This window comes from Bombina bombina, chromosome 4 (genome assembly GCF_027579735.1).
Source record: "Bombina bombina isolate aBomBom1 chromosome 4, aBomBom1.pri, whole genome shotgun sequence".
Taxonomy (NCBI): domain Eukaryota; kingdom Metazoa; phylum Chordata; class Amphibia; order Anura; family Bombinatoridae; genus Bombina; species Bombina bombina.
In genome coordinates, this window is record NC_069502.1 from 1,211,212,434 (window position 1) to 1,211,233,788 (window position 21,355).

Sequence of the window (21,355 nt, forward strand, 5' to 3'; positions counted from 1 at the left end):
ATGCACAGTAATAGTCACCTGCACACACAGATATCCCCCTAAAATAGCTATAACTAAAAACAAACTAAAAACTACTTCCAAAACTATTCAGCTTTGATATTAATGAGTTTTTTGGGTTCATTGAGAACATGGTTGTTGTTCAATAATAAAATTAATCCTCAAAAATACAACTTGCCTAATAATTCTGCACTCCCTGTATAGCCTGAGGAAATAGCCCTATAGGGGCCCATTTATCAAGCTTCGGATGCAGGCTCGCCAGAAACAGCAGTTATGAAGCAGCAGTCTAAAGGACGCTGCTATATAACCCTGTCCACCTGCTCTGAGCAGGCGGACAGACATCGCCGAAAATCAACCCTATAGAGTACGATCGGGTTGATTGACACCCCCCTGCTGGCGGTCGATTGGCCGCGAATCTGCAGGGGGCAGCGTTGCACCAGCAGCTCACAAGAGCTGCTGGTGCAATGCTGAATACGGAGAGCGTATTTCTCTCCACATTCAGCGAGGTCTGGCGGACCTGATCCGCAATGTCGGTTCAGGTTCGCCAGACCTTTGATAAATATCCCCCATAGAGGCTGAGGAAACTCATTGCTTTTAAAATAAAGACCTGCTTTTATTATATACACTTGCTGCTTTTTGGATCTTTATCATTTTATCCTTTGAGACCTGGAGTGTATCCCTTTTGGCATGAGAGCGCAGTCTGCTGGGCGGCTGAGAAGTCCCAGTCTGCCTGTATTGCACATGGAGGTGCTTTCCATCTTGTAAGTGCAATTTTATCTCACTATTCTTCCTTACTAGACTGTACTAGGCCATGGGAGTTTGCTCTATATCCTCATATAGGTGTTGGTGGTGAATCTTCTGGAACCCTCTTGGTGGGGAGTATAACGTTTTCCAATCCAGTGAGCTGGACTACTGTGAAGCTCCAGCCTGCCTTGATAACTCCATTGGGTGCGCTACGTTTGTGAGTACCCATTTGTTTCATCCTTAATAGTCCCTGGTTTAGTGGTACTAGGCTATTGTGGCGCCTCTGTTCTTTTCTTTTCTACAGATCATCTTTCACCAGGACTAGACCATCCTTCGACAGAGTGCTGCCTAGAGTTTAGAGATTATGGACTTTTGTTTTGATTATTATGGTTTACTGTGTACATTTGATTGTAAGAGTTTTGGTTAGGAAGCGCCCCCTATTGGACTTTTGCACTAGAGCAATTTTTTTTTGCACCAACATAGGCAATATAAAGTAAAGGATCCTTTTTAAATATATCACACATCAAAATAAATGCACTGCAGCCTACACTAATAACCCCCAAACCGCCATAACCCTCATCTGCAGTGCCCTAGTTTAAGTGAATAGCTCTTTTGCATTAAAAACACATATACCAAAAACAAAGTAACCCCCCACTGCCTCCTAAGAAGAGCATTTTAGCTCTTTTGCCTGTAAAAAAAACAAAACAAAAAAACCCTTATCATAAAAATAATTCCCTCAAAAGGGCATCAGGGATTAAGCTCTTTTGTTAAACATCGTCTAACCCCCCCCCCCCAATAAACCTTGAATCCAGCTCCTAGTTGGTCTGTTGCTTTTTCAAGGCAGCGCTTCACTTCCATCTTATCTTCATCCATGGCGGCCCTTTGCTGGGGCTTTCCTCTTCCATCCGATCCATCTTCTTCCATTCTCCATCTTCCATTGATTCGTTTTTTTCTTCTTATTTTTCGTTGGACGTCCTCTTCATGTGATCACTGCCGCAGACTGAAGCTTGAATGCATGATTCCCCCTAATGCAATTGTTACCTTAAACCTTAACACTTAACTTTGAAAGCCAGAAGCAAGAAGTCTAACGTAAAGCTTAAACATTTTAGACCTCCACTGACCCAATCTACAAATATTGCTGGATGACAAACCCCTAGCCACAGCTGAAGTAACAGTCTCAATATGAAAACAGTGAGGGGCTATTCTAGAATGATAGAAACCTGCCTACCCTTTCGCTTCCTTCAGCACCTTCCAAAATTAAAATCTGGAACTGTCCTCATGCACCCAGGGCCGTCTTTAATATTGACTGGACCCTGGGCAAAACATTGACTGGACCCCCCACCCCATGTAATTTCGCTCTCCAACCCAACATCCCAAAAAACAACTAAATCAATTTATTTTATAATTTTTTTAAAATTATTAGCCCAGCAGTGGACCTTTACTGATGCAGTGGGAATGGCTGGATGCCGAGTTAGGGCTTTGCATGCAGTGCTGCACAGTGCACATCTAAAACAGCACATAGCAATAGCTTGGCATGTCACATGACACCAACATGGTCTGGCACAGTTTTTAAAAAAAAAAAATATAAGCAGAGTACTTATGACTGTGACAGTATTAGGACTGAATGTGTGTGTTCCCCATGTCACATCAACAGTCTGGTATGTCTTGGGCCCCTCAACAGAGACTGGGCCCTGGGCAGCTGCCCCTTTTGCCCTGTGTTAAAGACGCCCCTGCATGCACCAAATACTGGCTACAACCCACATGGCAAATAACCACATACTCTTTCACCAACTGCACAGGGCAACACTCCCTTACTCACTGAGCACACAAGATCAACAAGGCACCCCTCGCATCCTGATTCACCTTTAAAATGCAGGATAAATAGTATGTCCACCCTATTGTACACCTTCACATGTTCACACTGCACACCCCATCCAACTGCATGCTTAGAAGGTGAAACCAATTCTCCATCCCTCAATGTCCCAAAGAAGGCTAGAACTAAGCCCCAAAATCAAACAACCCTTTGAAGAAACACAGTGCAAATATCCAGCTCTGCACTGAGCCCTGCCTCATACCCCTCACACGCAGGCAAGTCAACCACTCAACAGTACCTGAGATCTGGAAGAGGCCTCCGCACCTTGTGAAACACAAACAAAGTTGCCATTCATTTTAACACTGATACGTGGACCATGTAGCAGGTGCCAAGGAGGCCCTCACCAGTTGCCAAAGGGAGCTCCCAAGTCCGCAACCTTCCTAAAAAGACTTCAATTAAACCGAGATAAGGTGTCTGAAACAACATTATCAACCACAGGCACATGTCTAACCCTAAATTAAAACAGAGAAGCGCTCAACCTCAGAGCGAACAACAGCATAATAGCATGTTCTATGGCTAGTTACCATCCAAGAAGCAGCCTCTTTAGCACAACACGTGCCTTTCACATGGGGTTTTGCCGTTTCTCTCATTCAGCCAGATGTGGACCCGTTGCTCAGTGTGCCTAGAGGGATATGACTGCCCCTCACTGATGAGGCCCACATTAGGCCAAAACGTACGTCTGGGGTTTTGCAGTTTCTCTCGTTCAGAGAGGGATTGCCTGGTATTTCGGGACTGCACTGCACTGTTAAGTCAGGATCAGACTGATATGCTTCAGGAAATATCTTCTCTGTCAAAGGCACATATTGAGCAAAAAGAGGCTGCTTTTTGGGTGGTAACTAGCCATAGAACAAGCTATTATGCTATTGTTCATTACCAGGTTGAGCGCTTCTCTCTTTTTATTTATGGAAATTATGACACTTAGGGAAGTCTCCCTAAGGGTGATGCTGGAAGCCAGATGTGGACCTGTTGCTCAGTGTGCCTAGAGGGATATGGCTGCACCTCACTGACGAGGCCCATATTAGGCTGAAACGTACGTCTGGGGTTTTGCTGTTTCCAGTGGAGGCTCCTCCAGTTGTGCACATTCGCATGTGAACCCCCCAGGGGGCAAGGAGGGAAAAAAAAATTGAGCCAAAAAAAAAATTCAGCAAAAAAAAAAAATTGTTTAATTTTTTTTTTTATTTTTTTTTTATTTTTTTATTAGTGTGTGTGTGTTATTATATTATTTATTATAATATTTAGTGCTGTGTAGACTGGGCTCTGTTTTGTTACTGTAGCCTCTTACTGTAGCCTCAGCCTGTAGGACCGGTACCACCATTAATATAGTTGTAGACTCACTGTAGATTGAAGCAGGAGGGAGCTAGGACCAGGCGGATGTAAACTATCTATGGGGCTGCTCTCACTGCGCGAGTGCGCGCACAAGTCACCAGAGTGCCAGACACTGATCGCACGTGCGATCAAGCAAAACCCTATCCTGCAAAGTGATCTCTATGCATCACTGTGCAGGCGTAGCTCCTCCCAGCCCGGCACCGCTAATAGAGCCCTATTCGCACAGGCTGAAGTGTGTGAGCTGACTTCAGCCTGTGCTCTGGCTTCTCCCACAGTCTGCCTGATGGCTGAGTCTCGCCTCTGATACGCTGTAGTAGCGTCATGTGACCGCTCCCACAAGTCTCCTCCCCCTCAATGGCGCAAAAATCTCATTGAGGAGATAGCCGTTGAGCAGAGAGGAGCAGGGGCAGGCAAACCAATTATTGCGTGTGGCAACTGAGGCCACCATCATTATCAGCAGGACAGCATCATGTCTCCTGGCTGATCAGCTTCACCACCTACTCACACACGGCACGCACATAATTTTAACTGCCCATTTAGAGGTGGCAGCCCCAGCACTGCAGCAGGCTGAGCATAGCAGTTTGTGGAGAGGCGATGTCTCTCAGGCAAGGCAAGTGAAGGAGCCGGTGGGATGCAGGAGACAAGTCATCCCTTCAGACTTCAGTTAAGTATGTTTTATAGAATTAAAACAGAGAGAGCTCAGAGAACTAGTTTAGAAGTGGACATCAAAATGAAATGTGTGTGTCAAGCTCTTATTTAGCTACTTATGTAAAGCATAACTGCAGTCTGTGGAACAATGAAGTTAATAACAGCGTGTCACTGTGAAACTTGTTCTAAGTGTCTGTCTCCTACTACCTCACATTACATGTTTAAGCTGAGCCTGTCAGGGATTGTGATGTAAATTGTGGGACCTGGAAAACACTTCACCCTTGACCCTGCCTTGAATTACCTAAAAAAAAAAGCTCTGTAACATAAGGAACACCATTTAACTCCCTGGCTCCTAGAAAGGACTGCAGTTATTCCTGAGCAGTGTATTGCAGCCCTTTTTGGTAGCCATGGGGTTAAATTGTGAATCAGTCAGTGTTGTCCTATGCATGCTGCAGGGCAGGAGGTCATGAGGGAGAGGAGGACTCCAGTTTAAATTTACAACTCTACTGCACACAGCACTTGAAGGAACAACTATGTGATCATAAAGGTCAGTCTGACTGTGAGTTAGTTCCTAGAAATTCTTATGCTCTGCCTCTAACAAAATTCTAAATATACTGTATATGTACCGTGGCACAAAGAAGGGTTAACTCAAATTATTAATACACTTCCACTGTTATGAACATTTAAATGAGCTGGACTGGACCTCAAGTTTAGAATAAGAAAAGTCCCATGAGTATTTAAAAAAAAAAATATTACCATGCATGTCCCTGCATATATATGTGTATGTCTGCCTATATATGTGCAGCATGTGTTGGTGCCTATCTCTGTGCATCTATGTATGTATGTGTGTACCTCTACATGTATGTGTGTGTATCTGTATGTGTATCTCTGTGTGTGTATGTATGTATGTATGTATGTATTTATGTGTGTGTATCTCTGTGTATGTATGTTTGTATATTTCTTTGTATGTAGGAATGTGTATCTGTATGTATGTCTGTGTATCTCTGTGTGTGTGTATCTCTAAGTATGTATGTGTGTGTGTATATCTTTGTGTATGTATGTGTGAGTGTATCCCTAAGTATGTGTCTGTGTATGTGTCCCTTTCATCTGCTATCTTGTGTACTAACCTTACACAATCATGCCAGTACATCCCCTAACATCAAAGGTCCTCATAGCACCCAAGGACCCAAAAACCTTAGAAATACAGCTTCTGTCCTCAAGATCTACCTTTAAAAACACCCACCCAAAATAATAAAAAATAGATAAGCTAAATTGGTGAGGGGCTGGAAATGTTAGATATAGTGTGGCAGTGGTGGGTCCTAGGAGATCAGTGGATCCCCTATAGTAGGTATAACAATAATACCTATATAAGTTATATACCAGCACTTATTACAAGCAAAATTTGTTTTGTTTTCTGTGGGCAGGGCTTTCTCAAAGGGGCGGGGTCTTGTGCACCACCATCTTAAAAATTCACCAGCCGCCACTGGCTGTTTCTCTCGTTCAGAGAGGGATTGCCTGGTACTTCAGGAATGCACAGCACTGTTAAGTCAGGATCAGACTGATATGCTACAGGGAAGTTTTTCTCTGTGAAAGGCACATATTGAGCAAAAAGAGACTGCTTTTTGGGTGGTAACTAGCCATAGAACAAGCTATTATGCTATTCTTCATTCCCAGGTTGAGCGCTTTATGCAAATTATGACCCTTAGGGAAGTTTATTTATACATGTCTAACTCTAAACTTAATGTTATAATCAAGGCAACAGAGAACAAAGAAATTCAGGTGTCTGGCAACTAGCAGGGAAGAAAAACTGTTTATGGAATGTACCACACTCAAATTATCGGACCAGAACACAACAGAATGGTCATGCAACTGCTATGCCCATTTAGACACAACCCCATCATGCCAAAGCCACACATCATTGAATTGAAGGAGAAATCTTTCCCACACCATCAGGTCCTTCACCATGTGTCAGGATTGTTTCTCATTTGTCTTGGTTTATTGTTCACTTTCTATAATATATGTAAGTATCCCTTTAAGGGATGGAACTGCCTAATTCCTGCAGGTATAAATCCCAATTCTATGCCCTAATCATTGCTTGGTAATTTGATCCTTCTCCTATGCTATCCGTGATGCATTGGAGATTCTAGATACTTACCTTGCTCTCCCAACTCAGATCGTCTGCTGTTCCGATCCACTACAGGAGCCGTTACCGCTTGTGAAGAAACTCCTCCTTCCTCTCAGCTGCTGCGCTGACGTCAGACGCAACAAATCTCACACTCGCTGCAGGGTAAGTCGTGTGATCACTCCGGTTTACTTACCAGATCTTCGGTACCTTATTAGGACATTTATACCTTCTCATATACAGGCTCCGTATCGAAGTGCTGACTTTGTCTTCCTCTCTCACTTCACTTCTTATACGGACTCTGCTGTTACTTCTGGCTGGCTTTAGTCACAGTAAGCATTTATACCAATACTTTTACCTGTATTATACCTAACAGTCTGTTACACTGGTGTTACTACGAATTGCCCCTGCTGTTATTATCTGTTGCCACCTTAAACAGCAATAGGGGTTAATCCATATTACACCTCATATTAAAGGAACAGTTCTGCTTTGATTGTGATAAATATATTACAACCATATTGAACCTCCTAAAGCAGGAATGTTTCAACACTCAATATTACATTGTAAAATACATTTATAAAATTGGAATTGTCTACAGTTGTGGTTCATCACTGACAACGTATTCCTCTGGAATTTACAGGAGATTTCAACCATCAAAGTACACTTGCAAATTGCATGACACCATGTCCCTTGTCACCTTCACTTGAGCTCCTATGTCCTTGTCACCTTTTAATGGAGCTTCCAGATCATCATACATGCAAAATGTATAAGACTTAGCAAAAAATTGTAAGTCCCTAAGACAGATAAAACTAGCTGTAGCAGCCGCCCAAACAACTTCCAGCTACTTGGCTACCTTATCCGCAGGCAAGTGACAAGCTGGTCAGCAGTATCTATCTGAAAAGACACTGAGGGGCCTATCTATCAAGCTCTGAATGGAGCTTGATGCCCCGTGTTTGTGGCGAGACAGGCATCGCCGGAAATCAACCCGATCGAGTACGATCGGGTTGATTGACACCCCCCTGCTGGCGGCCTATGGGCGTGAGTCTGCAGGGGGCGGCGTTGCACCAGCAGCTCTTGTGCTGGTGCAATGCTGAATACGGCGAACATTGAATTTCTCTTTGAGGATCTGCATCACCTTCATCAGTCCAGCATCCCACCAACAGGACATCTTCCGAATAGTGAGCAATTAAGTCATTACCCACCACAGAAGCCACAGCCGATTGCAAGAAAGAACTGAAGGTTTCAAAAAATGCACACGAAACTGAGCAACCCATAGGTAGGTGCCTTCTACCCTAAAATCCATCAACTGAAAAGAAGAAGGCTGTAAAGGCAGAAGCCTTAAGGAAGATTCAATGTCCAATATAGCCAACAATGCCCCTAGCTCCAGTGACTAATCAATACCAACTGCTGCATCAAACAATTGATTATGCACAGAACTGAACAAAGGGTGAATGGCAGCTTTGACTGAACCACCCTTAGGGTGTGGCAGGTGTTAAATCAGGCCATAGTTACCCTGCTCCTTCTTAGGAACAACACCCAGAGGGGACACCATCAAGTCAGGCAATGGCGATTCGCTGAAAGGGCCCACAATCCACCCCAAACTCACCTCTTTAGCCATTTTGTCTCTCACAACATGGGGAAAGTGATAATCCAACTTCAGGTTCCTGTGGGCGAGAGACCCAAAAAACAGGTGATTTACCGGAATCACAAATCCCTCCCAAATCCCAGATAACAACAGCGCAGCCACCTATCTTGGTAATGCCGTAGCCATGGCTCAAGAGTATCCATCCTAAGAGGGGTAGGTGCTATTACCTTTAGGATTACCTCCAACTCCTGTTGACTCCTTGTTACAGAAGCATTAGTTATTTTGTTGTGAAGAGCTTATTTCCCAGCAGCAATGCCTGAACCAGCAAGCCAGCGCCTAAGAAGGGCTCCAAGAAAACCGTAACAAGTTTCATTTCATAAAGAGTTAACTCTTTTTTTTCAGCTTTTAGAAACTATTGTCTAATCACCTCTGGAGCCAGACTGCTAATTGATAAGATGAACTTGTAAACTTGTTATCTTAAGTACTGTAATCCTATTGTGGCCTGTCAAAGGACAGTGCTCTCTATCTAAATGTGTGATGGGGGATTTTGTGCTTCCCCCCCTCTCCCCCTGGGAGTGCCCTGTGTGCATGTAACCTTAATAAAAAGCAGGCTGGGCATCCCAGTCCTGAGTTCTTGTTTTGACCCTCAATCGCAGCGTTGACTCGTTTTGTGGGCAGAAGGGTATCCTAGCTGTACTGCAGCTAAGGGAGATTATTCTATATTTGCGAGACTCATATAGAATACTATGGAAAGCAGCTTCTCCCCTCTTTAGCAATAGGGATCCAGGCTACTAAGCGGTCCATCTCTCAGCGAGACTAAGGGTAACCGTAACATTTGGCGGCAGCGGTGGGATTTTCCTGGATTTCCTAGGAGAGGTACAGAACGGATGGAGAGCGCTTACGAAAAATTGAAGCGTACAACCCTAAAGGATTTACTTGAAAGCAGAGGGGGGTACGCCAGCAACCGGCCGAGGAGAGAGCTGATCGCAGAATTGACCGAACTGGATCAGAGCTTCACAATGGCGGAAACACCGACCACGATTAGTGACGAAAAAACCAGGATTGTTCGGGAAAGGCTCTCATTATACGGGCCGAACCCCTCCATGGAATTGGTACAGCAGTTGATGGCGGAGGCGGACGAGGATATACGAGAGACTCGAGCCCACGAACTCAACCTAGCGAACGCACACCGCAATGCTGAAGCCCCGCAGGTAATCATCCCTGTCGAAAATGCTGGGAGGCCCAAGATACCCTATGCGGCATTTCGACCCTTCCTAGAGAGCGAGACAGGGATTGATGAATATTTGGCGGACTTCGAAAGGCAATGTGCCCTGCACCAGATTTCCAACAGAGAGTGGCCCACGATATTGTCTGGGAAACTATCCGGGCGAGCCCTGGAAGCCTTTTGTACTCTGGGTGCTGAGGAAGTGACACAGTATGAGCTAGTTAAGGAGACACTGTTGCGACGGTACGCTGTAACTCCGGACACGTATCGCCGACAGTTTCGGGGCACGGAAAAGAAGCCTAACGATACCCATATGGAATGGGCGCACCGAATGCGGAGAGCGGCAAATCACTGGCTGAGCGGAAGTAAAGCGGTGACTGGGGAGGAAATTTTACAATTGTTTCTCTTAGAACATTTTTATAATGGCATGGAACAGCAAGGGAAGGAATGGCTGCGAGACAGGCGGCCTTCTACCTTAGAAGAAGCAGCCAAATTGGCCGATGAACATTATGACTCCCGTCTTCACGAACCCATGAACTACCGAGCTCCAGCACGGGTCGAACCCAGAGAGGTTTACCGTGCACCCCCTCGTGCTGAATTCCGAGCCCCGGTGCCCACAGGGCCCATCCGACACTCAGGACCACCCAATAACAGCTCTGAGCGTCCCAGACCGACTTGCCACCAATGCAAGCAACCAGGGCATTTCATGGCTAGCTGCCCCCTTAATACACACCAGACACCCAGGAATTACAATTACCCCTCTGGGTCCTATCGTCCGGCCCGGGCCCTCTGTGTTAACCAAGAGGCCCCTATGGAGGGATATGTGGGGCCGCTTCACGAGGCAGACCCTGTATATGCTGCCTCAGATAACCGCCAGCACCATCGGCAGAGGGTATGGCTCGAGGGGCGATCTACCGAGGGATTGCGAGACACAGGGGCTACTATCATGCTGGTACAGAGTCATTTGGTGCCAGAGCACAAGCGATCCGGACAGACTGTGGCCGTTAGAGTGGCGGGGGGGGATGTGTACAAAATTCCAACAGCTAAAGTGCATCTTGATTGGGGAGCGGGAAAGGGGGCTGTGAACGTGGGCCTAATGGATAATTTACCTGCCGAAGTACTACTGGGCAACGATTTGGGCCCCATGACTTCTGCCTATGCTCCAGTATGCAACAACGAGGCGGACCCAGTGACTACACGGGCCCAAGCCCGGACGGAGCGAGAGCTTTCACCAGTGCGGGAGACACAGGTAAGACCTACCCCGACCTTGCCTGACAGGTTAGGCCCCATACCCTGGGACACCCCAGATGCTTTCGAGGCAGAGTCTAAGACTGACCCGACCTTACAAAAGTACCGGGAACGAGCAGAGACCGGAGGGGGCGGGGCAGATAACGAAACATTCTTATGGGAAAAAGGGAAACTATACCGCTGGACAGAGAAAAGGGGACAGCGTAGGCGACAGCTGGTAGTGCCCCACAAATACCGTCAAGAAATCCTCAAAATAGGCCACGACATCCCCTTAGCAGGCCACCTAGCCGTTACCCGTACCCTACACCGCATTACTCACACGTTCTTTTGGCCAGGGGTGCACGCTGATGTTAGAACTTACTGTAACACCTGCGATGTGTGTCAACGAGTAGGAAGGCAAGGCGATCACCCTAAAGCCCAGCTAGTAAATATGCCCATTGTAGAGGAACCCTTCAGCCGGGTTGCTATTGACCTAGTGGGACCACTGGCTACCCCTAGTCCCTCCGGTAAGCGATACATTCTTACCGTAGTGGACTACGCTACCAGGTACCCAGAGGCTGTCGCCCTATCCAACATACAAGCGGATACGGTAGCGAATGCACTAGTACAGGTGTTCTCCCGGGTAGGATTTCCAAAAGAAATCCTATCCGACCGAGGCACCCAATTTACGGCTGAATTGACCCAACAACTCTGGCAGGTTTGCAAAATTAAGTCCCTCCTAAGCTCCCCATACCACCCCCAGACGAACGGGCTGTGTGAGAGGTTCAATGGGACCCTCAAGCAAATGCTCAAGACGTTCACTCAGGAATACCGAGACTGGGAATGCTTCCTGCCGCACCTCCTATTTGCTTATCGGGAGGTGCCCCAGGAAACGACAGGGTTCTCTCCCTTCGAGTTGCTCTACGGAAGAAAGGTACGGGGACCCCTAAACCTGATCCGGGAGCACTGGGAGGGAGAGATGGAGGCTGACGGTGTCCCAATTGTGCCATACGTGCTGGAACTCAGGGACCGAATGGAGCAATTAGCCAAATCCGTGCGGGCTAATCTCCAGTTGGCCCAGAGAAGACAGAAAGTATGGTACGATCGGGGGGCCCGAAAGAGAATCTTCACCATAGGACAAAAGGTGTTAGTACTTAAGCCGGTGAAGACAGACAAATTGCAGGCGTCCTGGCAGGGTCCCTACCAGATCGTAGAGAAAAGGGGAGACACCACTTATGTGATAGCTAGCTGCCACGACAACAATCTTAGAAAGACATTCCATGTAAACATGCTCAAGGAATATTTTGAGCGACCAGAGAACGTGACGGCCGTATGTTGTTCCCCTCAGGAAGACCCCGACAGTTTACCCATTCCAGACCTATTAGAAAAGAGCCTCCCCACAGGTATAGTGGCGCAGGTTCAGATAGGGGACCGACTTAGCCCCACTGAAAGGGAGCAGCTCAACCAACTCCTCCAGTCCAAACACCTCACCTTCTCCCCGAAGCCAGGGTACACTACTTTAACCACCCACCAGGTAGATACTCCGGGACAAGCTCCCTTGCGCCAGGCTCCGTACCGAATCCCTGAAGCAGTTAGGACAGGAATGAAGAAGGAGATCGATGAGATGCTCCAGCTCAGGGTAATTGAGCCCTCCGATAGTCCCTGGGCCTCCCCAGTTGTCTTGGTGCCCAAGAAAGATGGGACCACCCGGTTCTGCGTAGACTATCGGAGGCTCAATGAAAATACTGTGACGGACGCTTACCCTATGCCCAGGGTAGACGAGCTACTCGATCGTATAGCCAGGGGAAATTACCTGACCACTATTGACCTCTGCAAAGGTTACTGGCAGATTCCCCTGGCCCCGGAGGCTATCCCCAAGTCGGCATTCGTCACCCCATTCGGCTTATATCAGTTTAGGGTAATGCCGTTTGGGATGAAGAATGCCCCAGCTACATTCCAACGCTTGGTGGATAGGCTCCTGGATGGCTTCCAGAGTTTTGCTTGCGCCTACCTGGACGACATAGTGATCCACAGTGAGTCCTGGGAGGACCACTTAGCTCATGTGGGAATGGTTCTGGATCAGATCCGGGCTGCTGGCCTGACTCTGAAGCCAGAAAAATGCCACTTTGGGATGGCCGAGGTACAGTACCTGGGTCACCGGGTGGGGTGTGGAAAGCAGCGACCAGAGCCGGCCAAAATAGAAGCTGTCGCCAATTGGCCCACCCCCATCACTAAGACTCAGGTCCTAGCCTTCCTGGGCACGGCAGGGTACTATAGACGGTTCGTACCAGACTACAGCACACTTGCCAAACCCCTGACTGACTTGACCAAGAAGAACTTACCTCGACAGGTCCTGTGGTCTCCCCACTGTGAAACGGCTTTCCAGGCTCTCAAAAATGCTCTAATTAACGCTCCTGTCTTGGCGGCCCCAGCCCTTAACAAACGTTTTATCGTCCATACAGATGCTTCCATGTTCGGGCTGGGAGCCGTCCTCAGCCAAGTAGGCGAAGATGGAGGGGAGCATCCAGTTGCCTACATCAGCCGGAAGCTCCTGCCCCGCGAAGTCAGCTATGCAGCGGTCGAAAAGGAGTGTTTGGCTTTGGTGTGGGCATTAAAGAAATTGACTCCCTATTTATATGGTCAGGAGTTCACTCTGGTCACCGACCATAACCCGTTGGTGTGGCTGAACCGGGTCTCTGGAGATAACGGCAGGCTATTACGTTGGAGCTTATCGTTGCAAACCTTCAATTTCACCATTACTTACAGACCTGGGAAACAGAATGGCAACGCCGACGGGTTGTCCAGACAAACCGACCTCAGCCCCGCATAACCAGCGGTCTGGACAGCCTTAGTCTGCCCCGAAAAGGGGTCAGACCGTGTCTGCCAGAGTGTTCCACAGAAAGGGAGCAATGTTACAGAAGCATTAGTTATTTTGTTGTGAAGAGCTTATTTCCCAGCAGCAATGCCTGAACCAGCAAGCCAGCGCCTAAGAAGGGCTCCAAGAAAACCGTAACAAGTTTCATTTCATAAAGAGTTAACTCTTTTTTTTCAGCTTTTAGAAACTATTGTCTAATCACCTCTGGAGCCAGACTGCTAATTGATAAGATGAACTTGTAAACTTGTTATCTTAAGTACTGTAATCCTATTGTGGCCTGTCAAAGGACAGTGCTCTCTATCTAAATGTGTGATGGGGGATTTTGTGCTTCCCCCCCTCTCCCCCTGGGAGTGCCCTGTGTGCATGTAACCTTAATAAAAAGCAGGCTGGGCATCCCAGTCCTGAGTTCTTGTTTTGACCCTCAATCGCAGCGTTGACTCGTTTTGTGGGCAGAAGGGTATCCTAGCTGTACTGCAGCTAAGGGAGATTATTCTATATTTGCGAGACTCATATAGAATACTATGGAAAGCAGCTTCTCCCCTCTTTAGCAATAGGGATCCAGGCTACTAAGCGGTCCATCTCTCAGCGAGACTAAGGGTAACCGTAACACTCCTTTTTCCTAGATCCGCAACCTGGGTGACTTCCTCTATAGTGCCTAAAGATGTGCCGAAAGGAGCATTTGGCACCCCAGTCACATTGGCAGCCCTGAAATTTCCAACACTCTCTTGTCTTCCTTTCGTCTGAAAGGCACAATTGGAAAAATGATAATGATTGGCAGATCCCAGTGAAAAACAGATTCACACCATTATACCAACAAAAGACAGAGAGCCCTAAATTTAGAGAAAATGAGACACGTTTTTTAGAGGTCAGCCCTCTGAAGGACGGCACATCACGAGATCTAGGGAGGCAAGATTCAGAAATAACCTGGATAAAAAAAAAAGACCTCTAGAGGAACAAGAGGGAGTGGAGCAAGCAAACGGAGCAAAGAGATGGAGGTAGTTAAAAAGAAAAATGGTGTATTTAATATCAGTAGTACAGAATTAAAAGAAGATGAGAGAAAATCCTTAGTCTTGGATTATCTTTTGCCCCTAGTAGAAGGCTTAATAAATTTAATACCCACATACATGTTAAAAAATTTGGAGAGAGAGAGAAAGAGAGAGAGAGAAAGAGAGAGAGAGAAAGAGAGAGAGAGAAAGAGAGAGAGAGAAAGAGAGAGAGAAAGAGAGAGAGAAAGAGAGAGAGAGAGAGAGAGAGAGAGAGAGAGAGAAAGAGAGAGAGAGAGAGAGAGAGAGAGAGAATGAATGAAAAAGAGTCAGAATTTTTAAGCCCAAAATACCCTAAAATCCCTATCTTCTATTTTTTGCCCAAGATTCATAAAGATATAAAGAACCCGCCAGGAAGGCCAATTATTTAAGGCATAGGGGCACTCTTTTTCAAATTTGTCACAATATGTTGCTACCTTTCTTCAAAAATACTTTAAAAATGTTAACTCCTATTTAAGAGACTCTACCCAAGTGCTAAATATTTTAGATACTATCAAATAGGAAGAGGACTTATTTTTATTAATCATGATATGGGTTTACAGGCAGTGAGGTGAGAGACCCAAAAAACAGGTGACTTACCGGAATCACAAATCCCTCCCAAATCCCAGATAACAACAGCGCAGCCACCTATCTTGGTAATGCCGTAGCCATGGCTCAAGAGTATCCATCCTAAGAGGGGTAAGTGCTATTACCTTTAGGATTACCTCCAACTCCTGTTGACTCCTTTTTCCTAGATCCGCAACCTGGGTGGCATCCTCTATAGTGCCTAAAGATGTGCCGAAAGGAGCATTTGGCACCCCAGTCACATTGGCAGCCCTGAAATTTCCAACACACTCTTGTCTTCCTTTCGTCTGAAAGGCACAATTGGAAAAATGATAATGATTGGCAGATCCCAGTGAAAAACAGATTCACACCATTATACCAACAAAAGACAGAGAGCCCTAAATTTAGAGAAAATGAGACACGTTTTTTAGAGGTCAGCCCTCTGAAGGACGGCACATCACGAGATCTAGGGAGGCAAGATTCAGAAATAACCTGGATAAAAAAAAAGACCTCTAGAGGAACAAGAGGGAGTGGAGCAAGCAAACGGAGCAAAGAGATGGAGGTAGTTAAAAAGAAAATTTGTGTATTTAATATCAGTAGTACAGAATTAAAAGAAGATGAGAGAAAATCCTTAGTCTTGGATTATCTTTTGCCCCTAGTAGAAGGCTTAATAAATTTAATACCCACATATATGCTAAAAAATATGTTAGAAACCTTACATTGAAACGTTTTTTTTCATGAAAAACCCTCTGGAAAAATCTACTAACGGAACTATAAGTGTTTCACAAGATAAATTCACTCATACTAAATTACAGAATAAGTAAACTTTTAATCCTACATTTGCTAAAGGCAGTAATCTTGAAACATTTGAGCTAATGGTACTGAAAGATTTGAGGAAAAGCCAACCATTAAAACATAATAGACCAAATATGACTAAAAAGGATAGACTTGTACTAGAACAATTAAAAAAGAATAATTATGTGACTATAAAGCCGGCTGACAAGGGGGGTGGGATTGTCATTATGGATATGGCTTATTATGAAAAAGAGGCTCTAAAGCTATTAAGTGATAACAGGACCTATAAAAAATTATATCTTAACCCAACAAATTTGTAGCAAAACTTAACAAAATTATTGTAGAAGGTAAAAAGTTAGGAATCCTGAATGAAAAAGAGTCAGAATTTTTAAGCCCAAAATACCCTAAAATCCCTATCTTTTATTTTTTGCCCAAGATTCATAAAGATATAAAGAACCCGCCAGGAAGGCCAATTATTTAAGGCATAGGGGCACTCTTTTTCAAATTTGTCACAATATGTTGCTACCTTTCTTCAAAAATACTTTAAAAATTTTAACTCCTATTTAAGAGACTCTACCCAAGTGCTAAATATTTTAGATACTATCAAATAGGAAGAGGACTTATTTTTAGTTACATGTGATGTAACTTCACTTTATACAATTATTAATCATGATATGGGTTTACAGGCAGTGAAGAAATTCCTTGATGGTGACTCTGAAATCAAACTTGAACAAAAATTTTTTTTACTTAAAAGTATTGCTTTTATACTTATATAATAATTATTTTGTTTTTAACAATACATTTTACCTGCAAATTGAAGGGACAGCTATGGGCATGAGGTTTGCACCTAGCTATGTGAATCTCTTTATGGGGGATTGGGAAGAACATTTCTTCCAAGATAATAGCTATGGTGCAAACCTCGTGCTCTATAAAAGGTATATCGATGATATTTTAATCATATGGAGATGCTCAGAAGTAGATCTCACTAATATGTTTGATTTAATGAACACTAATAATAAGAGGACTTAATTTTATATACAACTATAGTCAAGAGTCAATTTTCTTGGATCTGGAAATTATGGTCTGTAATAATAACATAGTAACAAAAAATAATTTTAAAAAAGTCGATCCAAATAGTTTTATACACGCTGACAGTTGTCACCTCACACAATGGAAGAATAATATTCGAGTCGGACAAAGTCTGAGAATTAGAAAAAACTGTTCGAGGGGGGCGGAGCCTGGCCGTGCGGGTGAATGGCCGCTGCTGTGTGAAGCTCCGGCACCAGAGTTGCTCCTGATAGCCCAGAATAGAGGGTATTATCTAAAAATTTTGGATCCCCAATTCAGTCAAGAGGTACTAATCCCATACACATCTCCCAGACACCGGACAATGTGAAAATCAGAACGGGTACCGCAAGAGATCTATCGCAAGATACCGGCCGGGATACATGGCCTCGGGGACCATAACAGGGGTAAGACCCGACTCTCTAATTATAATAGCCTACAAAAGAGGCTGAAGTGTTATTAGGTGGCTCACTACAGTCGCTAAGTCAGACGCTCCTTTACACGGCTCTAACCGCAAACAGAGAGGAGATGTAAATTTTGTATGACGCCATTAGGGCCTAGACCGCAGGTGAATTGGGACACACATGAGAAAGGATAAACTTGAATCCAGGCAGATGGCTACAGCGTGCGAAAATAAAACCAGAGGTACATACATATTATTAAAACGCTGAACTTTATATGCCAAAGACAAGGAAATAAAACACACGCATGAAGTTAAGAAAATAAAGGGCAGTTTTTTATGGCTATAACGGCATGGCGGGAAGATCATTAGTTTGGAGACATATCAGCTAACTAACAGGGTGTGGAGGCAAAAGACACTAAAAGCACAATAACCTTTACCAAAACACGCTACCTTTATAGCCCTATACTTTGCTCTAGTCTAACAGTACTGCAGAGATGACTTCCAAAGCTAAGAACAAGGGGGACAAAGCACCTAAAAACCAAAACCAACTACCTGCATCAGTATGCACCTTTTTTCAGAACGCTGCAAATTCTCAATCTGAAGCAGAAACCCCATCCCAAGGCTCAATAAGTTTAGATGCCCCAAATGCCCTATCCATGGCTATCTCTGAAGCCTGCGCATCCCAGATAAAAGCTGACTTAGCTAATCTTCCCACTAAGGCGGATTTTGATGCCCTCAAAGCTCTCATAACCACAGATATAGCAAACATGAAAAGAAATTTAAACGAGATGGGGCAGAGGATTGAATGTGTAGAGGAGACACAAGAGACCATGAACACCTTATTCGATGAAGTAACAACACAGGGTAATGTACATCAAGCGCAGCTGGAATCTCTACAAGACAAAATTGAGGATTTAGATAACAGAGGGCGACGCAATAACCTGAGGATAAGGGGTATACCCGAATCAATAGCACAACCAGACATACATAACTATCTTCAAGGTCTATTTAAATTCATAGCTAAAGATCAGGCTATACCTGACATTGAACTGGACAGAGCACACAGAGCCCTAAGACCTCCACCCCCTCCAAATGCACCGCCTAGGGACATAATCATCCGGTTCCTACGCTACACAGAGAAAGAAAAAATTTGGCAAGCAGCACGCTCTACTCCCACCATACAATATGTCGACCACAACATCCAGATCTACCTAGATCTTAGTCCCGCCACAATACAAAGAAGAAAAGAGGTTAGATACATAACTAAAGTACTACAGGAACACCGAATAAAATACAGATGGGGCTTCCCCTTTAGCCTAATTGTGTCACACGAAGGGCGCACAATCACCTACAAATCGGAACAAGATTTACCATCCTTGACAGAAGAATTGAATCTGGCTTTTCGTCAACCACATCCTTCTGATGTGAGATTGGAGGACAGAAGAAACATCAAACACAGTCAAAATGTGCAGGAATCCATTCAGAAATGGACAAAGGTTACGTCCAAAAGACAGAAGACGAAAGAGTCGGGCAATGAAGCCGTGCCCGAAAATGAAGCTGAGACCTGATTCAACATTAGACAGACACGACTCCAGAACTGGGTGAGATCTTTCCTGTTTACTTTGTTTATTTTCTTGAGATAGGAACTTTTGCTAGTCAGTAAGACTTCGTTAAATGCTATAAAATCTGAATCATATTTATCACCTTTCAAATTTTGCTCCAGTTGGACTCAGACTGTCTAATGGAAAAAAAAAAAAAAAAAAAAAAAAAATGCTGGAGCACAAACATGAACTAGGTCCGGGACTTTTATTTGCAGGGATCCTAGTATGAAGGTTACTTAGGGCAATAGCCCACACTGTTATATTGTCAAGTTATTTCCAAATGTATATCTGCACTAATCCCTCAAGAAAAGTAAAAATGATGTTAATATATCAACAAGGGAGCAACTCTGGACACACTCCCTACCACTGTTTAGGCTCGGAAGGATAGCTCCTTCCAAAGAGCAATGTTATTTGTTATTGTTTTTGTTTATTGTTATTGTTTTTCTTTTATGTTTATGTAATTGTTTATGTTTTCAACTTAATTCAAATGACCACTTCAGATTTGACATGATGACTTGCTGGAGATGCACACACATAGGCACTGATTTTAGGACCAAAAATAGATCCGGCCCAGAAGCCGCACAGTATATTAGTATGGCAGTATCGCACAGAAATGACTTACCCCACACTAAGGCGACTCCACTTAGTTTACCTAAAACAATTATCCTAGTCTGGGAGGGAGAGATAACTATTATCTAAGATGGCAAACACAGTGAATAACATTCATCTGCTCACAGCTAATGCCAAGGGACTTAATAGCCAATACAAGAGGAACATAGCATTAAGGGATCTTAAACAGAAGAAAGGAGACGTGATATATTTACAGGAGACACATTTTCTCAAGGGGAGAGAACCTAAAACTTTTGCGTTTAAATTTGGGAATTCATATTATGCATCAAATTCCACTAAAACAAATGGAGTAGGCATCCTCATAAAGAGAGGTATCCCTTTTACCCTAATTAAAAAACATGCAGATAAATCAGGGCGATACCTAATTCTAATTGGTAAATTATATAACTCAATGGTCACCCTAGTGAATGTCTATGCCCCTAATATAAAGCAAGATATATTCTTCAAAAGAGTCTCTAACTTGCTCTTAGAGATAGCTAGAGGAGCAGTGATAATGGGAGGGGACTTCAACCTAACCCTGAACCCTACCCTAGATAACTCCAATCACTCCTCCTCCACACCACATCGAGTGATCAACATGGTTAAGACACACTTGAGAGACCTTGCACTACATGACGCCTGGAGAGTGACATATCCTGACAGGATAGAGTATACCTTCTATTCTAACCCCCACCATAGACACTCACGTATTGACTACTTCATGGTAGATGTCACAAACCTTTCCAGGGTAACACGACTGAAGATCCTTCCGAATTCATGGTCTGACCATTCAATAGTCAGTTGCGACCTAAATTGGCCACACATCCCCTGTAAACAATACACATGGAGACTGGACGAGAGCCTTCTAGAGGCCCCGGCCTATTTCCAGAAATTAGAAAAGATATTAGAAGAATACTTTGACATTAACATGAACACAAACCCCACACTAGATATTAGATCCATTTGGGAAGCACACAAATCAGTGTTAAGGGGAGAAATAATCAGCTTACAATCATACCAGGCCAAACAAGCCAGCAGAACACTGAATGATGCTCTACTCTTACTGGAGACACTAGAGAAACAAAGGGAACTGACTCCCACAGACCCTATAACTCATCAGAAAATAGCTGACTGTAGGACTTCGATCAACTCCATGTTGGGAAAAGAATGCAAAATTAGTGCCTTTAAATTGAGACAGAAGTACTTTGAGGGAGACAACAAATGTGGCCCAATCCTAGCAAGGAAACTAAAACGCAAAATAAATAGGAATTACATTCTCACTCTTCGTAATAGACAAAATAAGGAAGTACACACCTCAGACCAAATAGCAGAATCCTTTAGGGCGTATTATGAACAATTGTACAATCTGAAGGGTGAAATAGAAAACCCCATAGATCAAAATAGGTATATTCAGGAATACTTGAGTGATGTAACCCTGCCCCAACTAACAATAGATCAGAACAACACTTTGAAAGCCCCGATAACACACAAAGAGATAAAAGACGTAATAGCCCAACTACCAGCAAACAAAGCGCCGGGACCGGATGGCTTCTCCAATGGTTATTTCAAAAAATTCAAAAACACATTGATTCCCCATATGTTAACACTCTTTAATGACATTACAGAGAAGTCACCATTCATGACACATAACTTAGAGGCTTATATAACAGTGCT